Here is a 16,908-nt window from a genome sequence, read left to right on the forward strand (position 1 = left end):
CAAAAGATCACCCGGCAGGCAATAACAAATGCTGCCGCAGGCCTAATTCGCAGCGCTCGTAGTGCATGCAAGTTATAGGCCAAGCTTGAAAAAAAAATCAGGACTAAATATTTAGGACGACCTGATGCCCAAGGCACCGTCGGTTACTGCAAAATCGATGGCCGCTGTCTGCAATTGAAACCACTCACTGACCAGATGGCGTTACGCAGCTATCATTTAACGGTCCAGAGCTTCCGGCATCACCCGCTAGGGGTACGATCATTCATGTGTTCCGTGGTACGGAAAAAAAATCACAATTGGCAACCAACCTTTAGAATCAGTACACGAGTATGCATATCGGAATCAATAACATGCAAAGAAATTCACAGAAGAATAACATTGGGCCGACACAGATGCAGGTATTACAGTACCATGACAGGCAATTACCGCTTTGCCTAAATATAAAAGTAAAGAGGTATAGTTCTTTTCAGTTTAAAATATGGGACAGACACTTGAATAATTACAAATAAAAAACTCGAAAAGAGGTTAAGGAGTGCTGAACATGTGAAGGAGGAGAAAATGTTAGGTGTAGCGTTAAAAGGCACCAAGACAGTAGAATGGATCACAGAACAAGCAGCTGTAGCCGATTTTCTTGTTGACCATCAGAGAAAATAGAGGACTTAAACATGTCACATAATGCTTAGGACAGGTGCCGCTGGTCAGTTATGTCACAAAATACATACCAAGGAATGAGAAGTGCGGCCAACGATAGTGAAGGGGCTGTAGGGAATGACAAATTAAGAGATTTGAAGGCATATAATAGAACACATTCGAGGAATAAAAGATAAATTAGATATTATTGGAAGAGGCCTTCGTACTTTAGTGAACATAATATTACTTTGTTCTCAGTTATTATGATGATGAATAGCGCTCACTTGTGTTAAGGGCAAACACGAAAAAAAACGCAACACAAGACGACTGGCTTCAATTGCATCTTTGCCACATTGAAAAAAAAAAGTTTTCTGCGATGTGTGCAGGAGACATGCTTAAAGCGAAGTTTGCCTTTTAGTGCATCTTCGCTTCCTCAGGGTATGGCAGTCCTCTTCCAGCTGTTGTTAGAGTCAGAGTAACGGCATGTTGGCAGTGGACACCACACGGGTGTTATTCTGTCCATGCCATTTAATCATCTGCATGTCATTGCAATTGTTTCCATCTTTACATGAGGTCGTTGCCATTATATGTCTGGTCTGAGCTTTGCCATCTTCTTTTTGGATTATCATCGTCGTCATTCCACGTGATGTTTTACATTTTATATCATCCTCATCATAATTGTGTAATCATCATGCTATTTCCTTTATTGCTTTGTCACCGTGAAGTAACAGTCTCGTTGTGCCAATAAGACCACCGCAACATCACCGCGCCACTTTGAGCAGCGCAACTCATTGTGTTTACGAAGCACAATCTTTTTTTCTCACCAGTGTGAAGATATTGTGGACTGAATTACAAAATTACAGCGCATCAATGATATATATACAACACGGTCGTTGGTTTTAGCGCAGTTCTTAAAAGCCTCGGTCGGTAACAACGATTCCACTACATTTTCACAGCCCTTATATAGGCACCACGTCGTACGAGTCTTACTAAGGCAAAAACAACCTCAGGTAAACTCCGAACTTTTTTTGCAAGTTTGTATAGTAGAAGTGGGTTTCAGCAGGTTTGACTAAATTTCACCGCCAGTAAGGATGCACCACCTTGCTATGTGCCTTACTGGGGCGAAAGCAAGTTCGGACAGTTCAGGAAAGCTCATGTCATCATTTACAGTCGAAGTGTTTCACCAGATTTAGCTACTTTTCACATCCTATGAAGGGTGCACCACCTTGCTATGAGTCTTACTAAGGAAAAAGAAAAATGTTATAGAGGCTTAGCTCGCCTATGCCAGGATAACGTAGCGTTAGCAAAGGTTCAGCTGATTATTCTTAGGTTGCCTAATTGTCTAGGATTAGCTTGATTATCATGCTTACTGCTGCTCCAGTGACACACACACGGTATACGTATTATGTGGCACATGTATATTTATTTTGCCAGGCAACTACTTCGGGATACGATGAGTTAAGCTTCTCCGCTCTTCTGCGCCGTTGAGCAGCATTTGCGCTCTCCTTCTCCATGGCTATACCACACTGGCAAACGCCACTCAGAGGCGCCATCAAGCTGCTCCAGCGCAGGGTCAGACGACGACTGCAGAGCGAAGGCGAATAGCTGCGCGCGCTCCGGCGCCAATACGTCTGCCACGGCTGCGACGTCACTCCTCTGGAAAGCGCAGACCGGCGGCGGCGGATTGCGCGGGAGGTGCCGGCTCCGGTGCGTGACATCACTGATCTTCGCGCATGTGCAGCGCGGCTCTGGAGGAGCCACACGAAACTGGCTCGGCTAGGCCAGTGTAGCTAACGCTACAAAAACAACTTCGCACAGTCCATAGAAGACTACATGTTTATTTCTAGTAGAAACGTTTCACCAGATTTAGCAACTTTTCACAGCCTCTAAAGGGTGCACCGCCTTGGTATTAGTCTTACTGAGACGAAAACAACTTCGGACAGTCCAAAAAGGTTATGTGATTATTTGCAGTAGAATTGTTCCACCACATTTTACTATCTTTCCCAGCCTGTTAAGGGTGCACCACCTTGCTATGAGTCTTAATGAGGTAAAAACAACTTCGTAGAGTCCATAAATGCGTATGTGATTATGTCAAGTAGGTAATCGTTTCGCGAAATTTGGTTATTTTTCACAGCTTGTAAATGATAAACCACCTTGCTATGAGTATTACTGAGGCGAAGATGACTTTGTGGGGGCAGTCATAGGCAACATTGTCTTTTTTGTAGGAGCTGGCTCGCCAGGTTCTTAAGCTGGGGTAAAGTCCCGCGCCATAAGCGTAACCTTAGTGCCAGAGGCGACCGCTACAGGAGCAGCTCGCGCGAAAGAGCAGTCTTTTTTAGCGTTAGCTACACTTGCCTAGCCAGAGCAGGTTTCGCGGGGGTCATCATGAGCCGTGCTGCGCATGCGCGCGGCTCATTACCCTTTCCACTACCCCTCTCCCCTCCCCCTTTTCCACTATTCATTTGAAACGTGGGCTAGACATGCCGAAATTCTCTCCTGCGCAACGCCGCGATGAGCTCGAGCGCATGCGCGTCCCCTCCGCTTCTCTCTCCTCTTCTACGCTGCCCCCTCTCGCCTGCCTGTCGACCGCGTTCCCCGCTCGTCCTGTGAGAATGAACGGCCAGGCTAAATGGAAGATACGACGCGCGTAGCGTCGCTCTTCGCGTTCCACGACGCGAGCTCGGTAGCGTGCCCAACGAACGCCAACGGAACGCGATCGTGCAAGTGCTCCGGCTTCGCATCGCCTCATGGTCCCCTTTAGCGGGAGATGGTGTATTCGCCTTCGCTGTGCAGTCGCCGTCTGACAGTGCGCTGGTGCCGCTTAATAGCGCCTCTGACTGGCGTTTGCAGGTGGGTAACGCCATGGAGAAGGAGAGCGCAAATGCTGCTCAACGGCGTAGGAGAGCCGAGCAGTTTACGTCGTCGGATCCCGAAGTAGTTGCCTGGCAATTAGCGCTTCAGCGTAAGAAGAATGAACAGAGAAACGCTAAACGTGCTGCGGAAAGCTAAACGTGCTGCGGAAATCTGGAAAGCTCAGAATAATCAGCTGAACCTTTGCTAACGCTACGTATATCCTGGCATAGCCAAGCTAAGCCACTGCAATTTTTTCCTCTTGTTCTTCGAGCGCCTTGATGATGATATTAACGCAGGCAAAACCACATATAGCATAGCCAACTGTACCATGCGCACGCTCGCGCGAAAGAGAATTCTTCTTCCTGTTGTTCTTCGAGAGCCTCGATGATGATAGTAACGCAGGAAAAACCCGATGATCTGATTACCCGATTTACCCAATTTACCTGATTTTCTGCGAGCCAGCTCCTCAATCATCATTCACTTCGTGGATATGCGTGATTTTTTATGGTCTGTTTTCAGGCTACCAGCACGAAATATAGTTATTGGACGAGCAACTTCATCAATTTAATATTCAAGTACACGTATCTGCAACTGATCGCTATGTTTTTTACTACATTCTATGAGATCTACCGCCATTCGGAAATACAAAATGTTTCGCACACGCTCAAAGCAAATCTTACATCACAATCATATGCTTGCTTACCACGACACGTTTTCTTTTTAACTTCTCCTGAGCAGCCCCCGCGAACTTCAACGTCCTCTTCGAGAGGTGAGAGGCCAGAATCTCTAGCTGGGACATGGACGACCAACAATGGCTCGTCAAAAGAGTCCGGGATGCGATGGCAGCCACTAGGTTCCTGGATTAGGAGAACTTCCCACCTAGAGTGATTCTGAAATCGCACGCTGAGAACACTGTCTCGAAAATAAACGTTTATTCCGATCGTTCTTTCTGTTTTTTTTAATTTAAAAAAGTGTAGGAATGGTGCAATGGTAGCAGCGAGTCAAATTATAGAAAAAAGTGTAACGGCATGCCCACTTGCTTGACATTTTCTCATCTCGAAACAAATTTCAGTAAATTATTTTTTTATGAGTTTCTTTTGTAATAAAGAGAAATATATTATTACGTGTGCGATAAACACGTACAATAACGTTCTCAACTTGATCTCTGCTTTACAAAATAGCTTTAAAAATTTGGTGAAGCTTGCACTAAGCCGCGCAAGGCTTGAAACAGCAAAAATGGACGATTCTGAAGAGTAATCTGGTTGCTTCTAAGGTGTTTCTAGTCCTTATCTAGGTGATGCAGATTCTAGGTTACTTTAGGTTGCTGCTAGGCTTTAGCTAGGTGATACTAGGTCGTTCTACGTTGATTTTCAGCGCAGAGAGGTTCGACTTAAATCACCGACAGTCACAGACGCGACGCGATGGTCCAAAATCCGGATAAAGACACTGGCGCTGAAACGAAGCGTTTGCAATTCTCATAGATCTACGGGCATGGGGTAGGCCTTCCATCGCTTCGGGGTCTTCTTGAAGCCGCCGTGACTTCCCCTTCTCTTGTACTCTCTTTTTACACCTACTTGGGGTCTTCAGCTCGCCGCCGGCACTTCGCTGCCATTTGTTGTGCTAACTGTTCCCTTCTTCGTTTTTATTGGACCAGTGGTGAGTAGCGAGATTTACCCAATTTCTGTGGCGCATACCCGTTTATGATGATAGTTTTCTGGATGGATTCACAAAGAACAATTCGCTAAACAGCTTCCCTGTTAAAAGAAAACAAATTCGCAATTTAAGGTGAACGATGAAGATGGCAGTAATGCTACAAAGGAGTCTAGTGTCATACCAAGAAATGGTATACTTGTCTGTGTAGGCAGACTATTACTATTTTTTCAATCTCGCCAATCCCTTACCCCTGTGCAGGATAAAATACCGGTTATGCTAAACTGGTTAACATCCGTGCCTTTCCCCTCTATCCTGTTTTCTTTCCATCCTTGTATCAGTGCTTGTAAACAGCTAGGGTGCCTAAGCTGCATAATATGGTACATTACAAAACCATAAGCATGCTGAAATAAATGGCCAAAGCTCCGCCACGGTGGTCTAGTGGTTATGGCGCTCGACTGCTGACCCGAAGGTCGCGGGATCAAAGCCCGGCCACGGCTGCTGCATTTTCGATGAAGGCGAAAATGTTTGAGGCCTGCATACTTAGATTTAGGTGCACGTTAAAGAACCCCAGATGGTCGAAATTTCCGGAGCCCTCCACTACGGCGCCCCTCATAATCATATCGTGGTTTTGGGACGTTAAACACCAGATATTATTATTATTCTGATGGGCAAAGCACCGCTTGAAGCGAAATTGCATGATAAACCATGACTTCCTTATGAAATTGCACGTACTAAAGTACCTTCTATATATATGTGCAGCAAGCTAGCGGCACGATGTTCAACCAAAAAAGTAGATGTCAAATGAGTTTACATTTTACGTTGGTACAACTATGTCATTGAGCAACCTATATCATTCGCCAGAATACCACTTTTTGTGCTGTGGGAGCGGTGGTGGTGAGCGTGCCAATAGTAGAAGAAGAAAACGATGGACACCGGCACGCTCGCAGCACGCGCTCAGCGGCCTCTGACTGGCAGTCGCGGCCGAGGATCGGACGAGTAAAGACGTGTCACTTGGTGTATCGGCCTCGTCTCTATATGGGGTTCAGGGCTGGCGGTCGGCCGGAGTTCTCAAAGAGGACACAGAAGCAGCTAACCATAAACACATATTCACTTGATACGAGCTGCGGTTGGACTGAACCCCGCGGCGGGCGAGCGCGAGTGGTGTGCGAGCTCCAGAATATTCCTCTTTGTCGATCTCCATGTGCGCTACACACACCGGTAGCCCTGTGGGGTTCTTGGCGGGGCAGCCGCCGCCCAGAACCCCACAGTGGAGAAACTACAATTAGGTCATACGCAAGACGTATAAACTGACGCATAGTGAAGCCAAGTAACATGATTAAGCATGGTGAATGCAAAGTTCAATCAAATTGAAGCTGAAACATGGAATAGTGCTTTAAGGGAATAGAATGGAAAGTTGGCCTAGTTGGAACGCATGCATGATTGATGCAGCGCTAAAGACAGAGACATAAAGGAACACAGAGTGCACAGGACGGGCGCTGTCCTCTGCCCGTCTAAGCCCGTCTGTGGACCAGCGCCCGTCCTGTGCACTCTGTGTTCCTTTACGCATCCGTCTTTAGCGCTGCATCAGTCATGCATGTCTTAAGAGAATCAAACCAAGGTGAGACTGACCTAAAATATATTACGCTTCTCATAACCGAAGAGATAAACCAGAGAGCAGTATTTATGAATGTGGCTCAACCAAGGTGAAAGCATTAAGCTTTAAAACTTACCTCGCCTGGTAATAAACGATTAGATTCCTCATTCGATCAAAGAACTCAACCTCTTTCTTTGGCACCATCTTACCTTCAATCACAGCAACAACAACATAGACCATACAGCACCTCCTACGTGACCAAGCACGCAGTGCAACAAACATCATGAGAACGTAAAAATTTACAAGAATGACTAAATAATAGGCTTGCGTCACCGCCAATGCCTATCGTTAGAACGAAACAATCTGCGTTAAATTTTTAAGCAACGTGATGGAAGCGATTCAGGTGTGGAGTGACAGAAAAGACAAGGACAAACCGAGACGCGACTTTAAACACAACGCTGTTCACCTGCGTGCCTTCAACTTGACACGTCTGCTGACAGTGGAGTAAAACAAGAACAAGCTGATAGCCAACCATTGCCATCGCTGCCACAAGCACGATCAATGGACACCTCTCCGTGCCAGCTTCTAAACTTTCTGACTTAATACCGTGCGTACTTATGGACACTGCAGGTTGCGTCACGCGCGCAAGTTTTCGAATTCGAAAGAAAAAAAACGATCCTGGTCATTAATGTTTGAACGGAAAATATCCTCTCGGCAGTTGTGTGGGGGCAAACGAGTTAAAATGGAATGCCATTGCATTGCTTCGAGCACAGAATGGGAGCGCTCTTAATATCGGAGAAGTAAGCGGTTAGCTTCTTCCATTGTTGACGCCTGGAATGGAATAGAAAATGACAAATTGAACAAAGACCGCCGTAGCGTTGAAGCCGTGATAGCGAAACAGATTTTAGACTACGTTTTAATGACAGAAGGCCGGAGCGTGACGTGCTGAGTGTTTGCAACCAGGCACACGTGCACGTTGTTCTTGTTCTTCGGAGTTCTTTTTCTTCGAACGCCTGAAGAACTGAGCAACACTTCATAAATATTTCCTTTCCTTTTTTTAGTGTCGACCGGCATACGTTTGCCGGCTGCGCTCCTTCAACCAGACTGCATTCACCGCAACCCAACAAATATAGATGAGCAAGCAAGTACAGCTATGGCGAAAAGGGAAACAACAGGAATACAAATTGTCTAGGAATTCTTCCGAACACAATAGCTGCCATAGCCGCTTGAATGGGGCTGAAAGCACTTATTTAGACTACTGCAGGATTGACTACTCGTCACAGTGCCTTTGAAGCATAAACGTCGACAAACGCATAGCAGTTCCCTCGGGTCGCAGTTCAAGCAGAATGACATTATCTGAGTTCATGATACACATCGCCTTTTGGTATACTACTAGACTATATTGTATTATGTTCGGTTCCTGTGACCTAGCGGCTAGGACGTGACGACGCAACGTTCAGAGCTGATGAGCCTGGTCCCGGCTAACGAAGCTGGATTTCCGTGCAAACAAAATGTAAGAACACTTTGTACGCATATTTGGGTGAACGTAACAAATGTGCGACAGTGTGCAAAGTAATTTTCGAGTCTCCTAGAATGCGAAGTGCATAACTCTTTCGTAACCACGAAAAAATTGGTTACTTTTGGGTAGTCCAGAAAATATTTTTTTCCTGCCCCAGAAATTGATTGATGCTAAATTGTAGGGTATCAAGTGATAGAGGAAAAAGTGGTCTTTCCAACAGTATTATTTGAAACAACAAATTTGTTTCTAGCATTACCAAAAATTATCAAAACAAGAAAATGTAACAAAAAGATCATAAATACATCAGCATTACTCTGCGCAGAGCAAACAGACAAAAACATTGAAATGTAAGTTTTGAACACAAGGCCCTTATACTGCGAATATAAGCTCTTTAAGTACAAACGTTATTACATACTTACAAAAGTATAAGCGCTATTGCCTATCATGCCACCGCGCTAAGCAGTTTCTCGACGCGGTGAGACAAAGGTTGGCTGCACATGTTTCACAGGAAACATTTTGTTTCGGCTCAACTTTCCTTTCTTCGCAGCATTGTTTTTTGTGGTCGGTGCTGGATACCTGAAATGCTTTCCCGTGCATCCGTTGAAATTAGCAGTATATCTGCTGACCCGAAGGTCGCGGGATCGAATCTCGGCCGCGGCGGCTGAATTTTCGATGGAGGCGAAAATGTTTGAGGCCCGTGTACATAGATTTAGGTGCACGTTAAAGAACCCCAAGTGGTCGAAATTTCCGGAGCCCTCCACTACGGCGACTCTCATAATCATATCGTGGTTTTGGGACGTTACACCCCAGATATTATTATAAAGTAACAGTATACCCCGTTTTCGAATCTGCCAAAAGCCATAATTTGTATCCCCATTTGGCCACTTTGTACCTTATGTACTGCCGAATACCATGCTTAAAATGTACAGATGGGCTAGTTGGTGAGGCCATGATTCTCGTGTGTTTGCGTCTTTTTTTGTGTACGTGTTCGTTGCCCTTTTGTGCGCTGCCTATTCGAGAGCCGAATACCAGACAGGCCTTTACATTTCACCATGTTCGCATCCACGAAAGGTTCCGACAAGGTTGAAAAAAATGCCAGGCCTGCGCTGAAACCGCAGCACAGTCACAGCGAAAGCTGGAAGAGCGGCGTTTCTAGAGCCCGTTAAGCTCTCTTGGGGCTACAATACAAGTACACTAGAAAGGTACCCACTACGCCATAAATCACAATTTTTGTGATGTTGGGAAGCACCTACTAAGTCATTATTCGTCATTCTGCGGAGAAGCGAGGCACCAGCTACACGTCTGTAAGGCATTATGTGCACTTTTTGACGCGACGACTGATGACGATGAAGAATTATGGCTCAGCCCTTTAAAGTGGGTTGGAATCGTTGAACGGCCCACCAGTTATGTAATTTGCATTGGGTGACGCCCAATCGCTATTTCTCTCTCCCGTCATGCTGTATAACATACGTTGACGTGGGAGAGAGACAGGGGGGGGGGCGAAGAACTTTACTGAGACCCCGAGAAAATGGATCATGCACTTATGGGCTTCCTTGGCAACCAATACAAGTGCACTTGCGAGGAACCCACTACGCTATAAATCATTGTAATTTTACTGACACCCCGAGGAAGTGGATCATGCGCTTATGGGCTTCCTTGGCAACCAATACAAGTGCACTTGCGAGGAACCCACTACGCTATAAATCATTGTAATTTTTCAGAAGTAGAGCAGCAGGCACTGTGCCATTTTTCGTCATTCTACGGAGAGCGTTGGTACCTGCTAAACGCATGTAAGGCATTATGCGCACTTTGTTGATGCTGTGCCTGATGACGATGAAGAATTATGGCAGAGCCCTTTGTAATGGGTTGGAAGCATTCAACAACCTACTCGTTGCGCAATTCGCATTGTGTGACGCCTGGTTACAGAATTCGCGTTGTGCGACGCTTGGTGCTTATTTTACTCTTCTACCACGCTATATTGCATATGCTAATGTGGTTCCTTCCCGACATGAAGCCTGTATAGGACCTTTTTGCAAAGCAGTTTCAAGCACCGGCATGGCTCAGAGGTTGAATACTGGGCTCCCACGCAGAGGGCCCAGGTTCGAACCTCGTTCCAGCCTGGAATTTTTTTCTTATTAAGTTTTTTTTCTTATTTCGAGCGATACTGGTTACGGACACCGGCGGCGGCGGCGGCGGCAGCGGCGGCGGCGGCGGCGGCGGCGGCGGACAACTACGGCGCCAAAAACCGGCCGGTGAAATGATCTCATAACAGCTTTCGCTGTAAAATGGCGTTGGTGAATCATTCATGTGTTGCAGCAGAGAAGACATGCGATGAAACATACCGTGGGAGGCGACGGTCGTCTTCTCAGGATCAGAGGTGCTGAAGACGGCAAGCAACGCCTTGAACATTTTCCGGCGTATCACTGTTGGTGGAAGAAGGCCTGGAAATGTGTGTCGTCGATGCCAATACCAATGCAGGCGCGGTACTGGGACGATTCCGGTGTACGCCAGAACTCCTTCTTTTTAAAAACAATTAGAGACTGGAATCAACTTCCCGAAGATATAGTAAACTTGAGTGACAACAGTGGTTTTTTTCTCATCGTTGTGAAATTGTGACATGCGTACTTCACTTTTTATACCTGTTTGCCACATGCCATATTGTACTTAAATATCTTTGTTTGCGGGCTGTAATCGTTATGTGCTGTTATAATTCAATTTTCCACTATGTTTTGGTGTACTATTGCAGAAATATTACCAACCATATTGACTTTGTATGTATACCCCCCTGCAGTAATGCCACTACGGCGTTGCAGGAACTATATAAATAAAAATAAAAAAAAAACATGCGCATCCCCTCCTCAGTGAACTCCCTCCAGGATTCAATCCTCCCACTGTGCGTTGGCTTTTCGAAAATATGCATCCACGCATACTTATTTGTTCGGTAGCATATATCTTTTACGGCATCTACGGTGAAAAACAAGACTATGAATCCATTGAGCGGCACTCCGGAGCGCTAGGTCCAGATCCACTCTCCACGCCGTCTTCGCGGAGAGAACTCCGCTCTTTCTGCAGCCGGCGCCGGATGCTCCCGCCTGAACGAAGTTGACACCTTGCAGATAAGAGCTGCGACATTTAGTACACAACGGATACGTTTGCATCAACACGCCGTAGCGATAAAGTGGCCCGAGGACAGAGCAAAACTTACCGGCGGATGCCTGCTGATATTCCGGGTGGTCTGGCGCACTATCGACGTCCTCACTGAAGTTGGACGAAGCGAAGCCGTCTTCCGTGTCTGCGCTGCCAGCAACATCCTAAGATTGACGCTCAGATTCATTGCCATCCGTCGAAATTCGCCGTTTTCGTGGAGCGCCCGCGAGTGACGTCGGTGCCATAACCGAAGCCATGAGCGCTCAACTCCCCGACTGCTAAAGAGCTTCCAAAATCCCCCCGGCGTTGTAACGAAAGAAACTAAAAAACGAAACTGACAAAATAGCACCTTTTCTACCCTTTAAATGATGTTAACTGTCTCGAAGCGCTGCGCGAAAATTTGAACTTCAATCATTCATAGCATACTATCCATGGAACTAGGCATGGTCAGGAAGTGTTAAGACTGAGATCACGCCTTTCGCGGACACAAATCCAGAATTTTAAATTTTATTTTGCTTTTACTGCGGTAACTCAGTTTTAAGGCAAAATGCGTTCTATGTTTCAGGGTTTTGTGAGGTACAGAAAATATCACGTGAGCGCACGAGCTCCGTGATCACTTCACCCTTGCAATGTTAGAATAAGAAAAAAAAATATTAAAAACGCGCAGATATCACGTTACCAGGCTCTAGTCTCGCGCTGAAAAGAGCGTGAGACTAGAGCGGTCTATGACGCCTCGTTGTCTTCAGAAAGCGGCTTCAACAAGCGCAACTATCACTTGACGAGGCCCTAGTCCCAGCGGGCAAAACTGAGAAAGGACTGCACGGCGGAATAGACTAAAGCAGCACGAAATGCCGTTCGTCGTAACCGCGTCGATAGTATACAGCTTCGCATGAAACAGCAGATCCTCACAACGCGTGGGATCTGCCGAATTTCTTTTAACAGCGAAGCTGTTTAGCAAATCGTTCTTTGTGAGTCTATCGCAGAAAACTATCGTCATCTTAACGGGTATGTGCCATTGTGCTGCTACATGAGGACGAGTACAGAGAGAGAGAGAGAGATAGAGAAGCAAACAGACAGATGGAATGAAAGATATCAAGAAAGAAAAAGAGAAAAATACTTGCCGAAAAAAATTGTTCACGCGGTGGGATTCAAACCCTCGTAACCTCGCTCCGAAGGCGAGCGTCCTAACCACTCGGCTATCCAGGCACGCCAGCAGATCATAGCATAGCCTTGTACAGTAGAGTGTAGCAAGGGGGTGGGAAAGGGAAGAGAACGTGAGGAGGAGGGAAAGGAGGTGGAGAGAGAGTAAAGGGTAGCACAGAAAGAATGAGCAAGAAAGAAATAGAGACAAAGAAATGCAGAAAAAAAAGAAAGCGACAGAGAGAACATCAACGAAAGCGAGAAAGAAGTAGAGAGAGGAAAAACGTCACAGTTTCGCCGCAACGCCGAAGCAATGAATGCGATAGCAACAAATTGGAATGTAACGCGAAGAACGGAGAGCAGCTCGAAATTGCCAGCGCGTCGCTCGAGCCCAAAGGACGCACGAATAGAACGCACACAGGACGAGCGCGAACTATCATGCGTCACAGCTCGATACTTGAAGCACACTGCTGAAACATAAAGCAGGACGCACGAAATGAACAAACAGGTACACACAGGACGAGCGTGAACTAAATGTCGCAGTTGTTACTTATTTCTGTTTGAACAGCGCGCTCCTTTCGCAAAGGCAGCCGCTGCAGCGAGCGAAGTGACCTTGATACGCTCTGTGACTTCAGCACGGACATCGCGGGGAAAGCACAAGACATACAACCTCACGCTCCACCCCCCCCCCCCCCGCCCCCTTCTTTGCTTGAGATAAGCGCACGAAGGCGACCACGCCCTGTAGTGCGAAGAGCCTCGGCGTTCGTAAGATCAGGGCGGCGACATTTGAAGGGCGCCCAGCGCCCAGCGCGCCATCTCGCTGGTGAGTAAGAAAGCATGCTGAAGTATGTGGTGTATATGAATAGCTCGCCGTTAGCATGCTGAAAGACGCTACTAACGCCGCGCGTTTCTGAGCGAGAGGTCGGCCGTTCGATTCCACGCGTCGGAAAGTATTTCTGAATTATTTTTCTTTGTGGCTTTTCCATATATATATATATATATATATATATATATACATATATATATATATATATACATATATATATATATATATATATATATATATATATATATATATATATATATATATGCACATATACATATACGGTGCATGACTGCGGCGACGGCGACGGTGCGGGCAAAAATCAGCCGAGACTGTCCATATAATTGCTATCGCAATAGAAAAAAAAACAATATAGAAAGTCAGAGGAAGCAAGCATCGCATCGTCTAGCGACGATATACCGCACCGCCTGGCCAAGGCGCGCCTGCGCGGTAGCTACGCCACGCCCACGGACGGGGACATCGCGGGCCACCTCCGCTCTACACTGCAAACGGGTTTGAGCCTTTTAGGGAGTTTCGGGCTCGACGCATAACGTGCATCCAAAAGGTACTACGCAAAACCCCCTTCAAAACGAGGTTCAAAAGGAGGTTTTATTTACATCCTTTAAGGGAGTGATTAGACGGAACTAAGGAGGTAAATTTGTGTTTTTATTGAACTCATTTTGAGGGCTTGAACGGAGCGCATTGAGAGTTTTTCTGCTTCTTTTGAGAGCTGTTAAAGCCTCCTTTTATACGAGGCCCTAAAGCGGTCGTGAAATGAAAAAAAAGAAGTATATTTTAGGCACTATATTACGTTTACCGACCAATTTCCGCTACTATTCATCACTAGGACATAATAGAAAATGGACATGAAAGTATTTATGCACAAACATGACATTTGCATACAAACGCACGACACAGGAATCGAACTCGCGACCACACGCACTCAAAGCAAGCACTATAACCATTACACCACAGCGCCACCACTTGCGAGCTTGCTTTTTTCGTGGGCTTATATATGTACCAATGTATGTACAAAGCGGCTGGTAACCCGTCGGCACAACTTCGAACTTCTGTTCTTGTACCATCGGCGTGTGTTTGCTCTTGCAGAAGGTCAATGCATAATTTGTGGGGTGTCATGCAGGCCGAGCCGATCGACGTAAACACCCTCGGCTCCGAATTCTCCGGTTCACCGTGTCGTGCCGCTAGAAAAATTATAAACGTGTGCCCTCTTCGCTCGCGCTAAATTCGTGAATACCAGCGTGACAAAGGTATCTTCAGATGAGCGAACGTATGTGCATTCCATGAGCGTATGCTGTGGAGCAATTTTCGTTATTTCTGCAGCCGCGAACTGCGCGCGTCCAGATGCGGCAGCGTGTTATGAGCGGTTCGAAGACCGCCTGCGTTCTGATATGAAAGTTACACACGCAGAGGCCCGACTTAGAAGAACATTGTAACGCGCCTACATTAAGTGCATTTAATGCGCGCGTACTGCCGCGAGCTGCACGCAGGGGCAGCAGCGTGCTCTGAGCAGCTGAACAAAAACCTGTTTCCGCAATTAGCGCTTATTCGCAATGCACCCTTTAGCGCGGACCGCCTGCGTTCGCATATGAAAATTACACACGCAGAAAATTCCAGAGTTACAAGGACATTGTAACGCGCCTACATAAAGTGCGTTGAATGCGCGCGTACAGCCGCGAGCAGCGCCTTCTGAGCAGCTGAACGCTTATCTATTTCCGCAATAACGCTTATTCGCAATGCACGCTTTAGCACGGCATTCATTGATTCTCTATAACGCATATTCAGTATTTATTTGCTTTCATACTCGGATGCTACCTACATTTCTTACTAATTAGCTTTTATTGGTAAGCATCACGCCACCGCGTTAAAGCGAATGCCTAACGCGTGCCCCAAGGTCAAGGACAACCTCCCCAGTTTACCAGTGACAGGTCAACCACAAAACAAGAAAGTTAATGTACTTGCACTTATCTCTTGTGAACGTCCATGTGTACTTGGCCCTCGCCTCAGACAGATGATGAAGTATCCATTAAAAAAAAGCATTACCCTCTTCCTCAATGGAACAGCTGTTCTTGAGAAAATATGGTTCTGTTGAATTACTTCACCACAGCAGCAGAGAGGTTGGCTTGTTTGCAATTCAGAATTTCACAATTGTAACATAGAAACACGAGGACTGTAGCAAATATGCAGAAAACTGGAAAAACTATCATATGTGCACTCCCTCGTCCACCTGCACACTACGTTAAACTTTATTTATACAACAGCAACCTTCAATTATGCTACTATTGATAAAAGATCACCCAATCTACGTTAGAACACAGTGATGACTTTCTGTATTTCTGTTGCCTATCTTCTACAATGTGTCATAATCTGTGAATCATCTGTTCAATGTGTTTGGTAATAAAACAAGCAGTTACATCGAGCAGGCAGTGTTTCAGCAATTTGTTTTGCAAGCACAAATTCATTTCTTGAATTTGCATGCACAACAAGCAGTGATACTTCAATTGATACAAGAACCAGTGGTTGCAACATTTTATTGGAATCAAAACAGCAGCAGTTCTCGTGTCAATGTAAGGATATAGGTATATATTTCCATCGTCGTGCACAGAACCTACTCCCAAAACTGAACACGTGGAACAACATATACAGTACAGCCTAAGCACTATACATAATTCACAGCAGTAAAGCAATACGAAAGTAGGGTGTAAAATCTCATCATGATGCGCACTAACATGTGCACGTCACCGTGCCAGTATGTAAGTATAATCCAAAAAAATAAGCTACCCAAGGGACTTGGTGTCAGTCTACACACGAAGGCAACTAATTAGTACAATAAGGCTAGCATCACTTTTGGGAAATATGAAACCGTGTAGACAGGCAGTTGTACAGTTTTTTTATTGCATTAGTTTGCCCTATGGCATCAAAACATGTCGCACATGATTTTGGAGTGGAGTTTCCTACAAAAAAGCCCAAAATAGACCTGTGGTGTTGTCTGTAGGTCCACTTACCAAGGTGCATAAAAGCATTCAGCAATGCCCACAAAATTACAAGGTTGCCTTCATATGTTGCTGTACATATTTACTCACAGATACCTGGAAGCCATCGTAAATTTCTGGAAGTGTGCTTGGGAACTTGTCGGCATAATCACATGACTGCAGTGTACCAATACTTCTAATATGCATAACAAGTACAGCCATGCTTCAATGTTTTTATGCCAGCTAGTGCCATCTGTAACTCAAAAGTTCATCCTTAATTCCTCACTTGATGGCTTACGCATAATTACCACATTGAAAATAATCCAAGCACCATGGCTGCAACGTCAACTTGCAATTAGGCAATCACAGGCACTAAATAAAAAAAATCCTGTAAATAGTGACTGGTCGCTTTGCACATTAGATCCTAGGACTTAATATGCCATGAGGATGAATAAAAATTGGCCACACATATATAGAGACTGTGAAACAGTCAGGAGTTCATTTCATAGGTAAGGAAAACGTGAAAACGAAATCAGAACACATAGCAACAAAGGGGACG

This window comes from Rhipicephalus sanguineus, chromosome 2 (genome assembly GCF_013339695.2).
Source record: "Rhipicephalus sanguineus isolate Rsan-2018 chromosome 2, BIME_Rsan_1.4, whole genome shotgun sequence".
In the NCBI taxonomy this organism is placed as follows: domain Eukaryota; kingdom Metazoa; phylum Arthropoda; class Arachnida; order Ixodida; family Ixodidae; genus Rhipicephalus; species Rhipicephalus sanguineus.